The 2,643-nt window shown below is 23.2% G+C and overlaps 1 non-coding gene across 1 annotated transcript; it reads left to right on the top strand.

Moving 5' to 3' along the window:
* The first annotated feature begins 1,221 nt into the window (after positions 1 to 1,221).
* Positions 1,222 to 1,303, top strand: Trnas-cga. The gene has a single exon. It is a non-coding gene; the product is annotated as a tRNA-Ser (tRNA).
* Positions 1,304 to 2,643: the final 1,340 nt, after the last annotated feature.

The following is a 2,643-nucleotide window of genomic DNA, read 5'->3' as shown; positions in this document are numbered from 1 at the left end:
CCATCATTATACACTATTTCATAAATTATTATCCACGACGATTTTTATTTAAACAATAATATTATAATAATTTATAACTTGTAAGTGGTGACCTATATGGTTGTTTTATAAGAGTAATAGCTATCACCTATCAGATATTATACCTATATATAGACCGATACAGGGCTTATAAGGTTTAAGGTATAACATGAAGAGCTGACAAATTAAATAACTTATGTTTTAATCAATATTTTTTTTTTTTGTTAAATCATTTGCATATGCTAATATTACACAACCTATTGTATAACATTTTTGTTTCATTTTATAATACTAAAAATAACATTTTTTTAATCTTATATGTTTTTTTTGAAAATGTCAAGATAGCCAAATGGTAATTCTGGTTTTTACAAAAATGTTGATAGCAAAAACATTTTAAATTCAAAAAGGATACACTTTTTAAAATTATTTTATGAGAATGTAAAAATAGGTAGGTACCAACTCTTTAAAATCTAAATATGTTTTTGAAAAGTTAGGTATAACCTTTCAAATTTATGAATCTTACAGAAAAAAATTTAACATTTTAAAAATCATAAAATAAAACCACTTGACTTCGATAAATGTTTTTATAATGAGAAGTTTTCTAAAAAAAAACAGATTTACAAATTGGCTATTTTGAATTTTATATCAGATTTAAATTCTTTTATTATCAATATTAAAAAATGTACATCAAATATACATAAAATATATGTAAAAAAATGTTTAGTTTTAAATGTAACACACGAGTGGAACGAGTAAATACATTTTATTTTTTTATTTTTTATATAATAAACATGCAATCTATAATAGGTAGCTTAATAAGTAATTAATAATATAAATTTTAAATAAATTTAAAAAAAAAATGACTAGAATAAAAGTTATTTAATTTATTAGGTCTTTTGAGTTTTGTTACAGTCTGTGTACTGGATATAACATTATTTTTAATTTAACATAATTCTATTACAGTAATTGGTAACTGGTAACTGGTAAGTATTAAACTGTGAAACATATTAATTTTATCATTCTAATTATTCTAATATATAATTTCTTTGTATAAAAACCATTGATTATAAATACTTATAATCAATGATAAAATTAAAAAAGTTAAAATATCTTATCTATAATATAATACAACATTTTGAACGAATTATGTATGATAATGGTGTTTCATTCAACAGCAACAGTTATTGACATTATTTAGATATAGCTGCGGTGTCCGAGTGGTTAAGGAGTTAGACTCGAAATCTAATGGGCTCTGCCCGCACAGGTTCGAATCCTGTCCGCAGCGAGTTTGTATTTTTGCATTTTTTCTCTTCAATCGTTTCGCGTACGCTTTATTATTATAGTAATTTTAATACTTTTATGTTTACAGATTGTTCCAAACTACCACCGCTTGTTAACTCCATCATAAAATCTATATCTAACCTACTTATTAATATATATTATACTAATTTTCATAAGTCTTTATTTAATTTATTTTTCATTCAATATACTATACAGATATCTCGTATTGAATATTATATCATATTTATTATAACATATTATACGGCATGACATTGTATAGGATTTTATTAAAAGTTTAAATATGAATAGACATTATTTACTTTTATATACTATGCAGAAAATCGCGTGTGCATATCATATTTAAACGATTAAAATACTATAAAGTTCATTATAAAAAAAAAAACAAATTATGCATAAAAAAAAAGTATAACATACATATATACACGGATTGAAAGATCTATTCATTTATTAAACTATGTATACACACGAACTATTTATGTCCCATGAACATTTACTAATTTATGAAGTGGTAGAAAAATGTAATTTACATTACCATACAATTTGATATTGATTAACTTTCGTGGGACAAATAAAATCAGAAGGCGAGTGGGAGGGGGTGTTGATTTCTCGCTTATATAAGTCGTCATAACATAACCCGATTATTATTGAACACAATAATTATTGTATTTTCTGTAGAAAAAATTAAATCCTTAATTTCCACTTTTTAATATTTATTTGAAGCAAACATAGAATATATATAAGTACGTTTTCTCCTCCACCAAACATTCAAAATATTGAAAACCAACTGTATGCAATTATTGATTCGTTACTGTACAGGAAATCTGGTACATGAATACGAATTTTAAACAGCTGTATTTAGTAAATACTACTTAATCTAGTATTCTAGTATATTTGTATAATGTATATTATATACTTAAGTCTAAAATAATATCTCTTCTATTTATAATAATCAAATTATTATATAGCTATACGTGAGATAATATTAATCATTGTTGGTGGTAATGCACTAATGCAGTATATTTATATTATTTCATAATAGTTGGTATAGTTCAATGCAGCAGTCTGAACAAAATTGTTTTTAATTGAAAGTTAGTTGGTTTATGTTATATAATTTGTATTGATAAAAAATTAGGTGTTTTTAAAAGTGTATAGGAAAAATATAATTTATATATTATACGAATAATAGATGTATTATTATTATAATGAACTCTTAAATATTTTTTATAAATATCCATGACTTATAGTCTTGTGAATATCATCTAAAATCTTACACATCAATATTATAATATCGTGGTAGGTACCTCCTAATGCAATAGTGTGCTA

Source organism: Myzus persicae, unplaced genomic scaffold (assembly GCF_001856785.1).
Source record: "Myzus persicae strain clone G006 unplaced genomic scaffold, MPER_G0061.0, whole genome shotgun sequence".
Taxonomy (NCBI): Eukaryota; Metazoa; Arthropoda; class Insecta; order Hemiptera; family Aphididae; genus Myzus; species Myzus persicae.
This window is presented reverse-complemented; position numbering and strand designations above follow the sequence as displayed.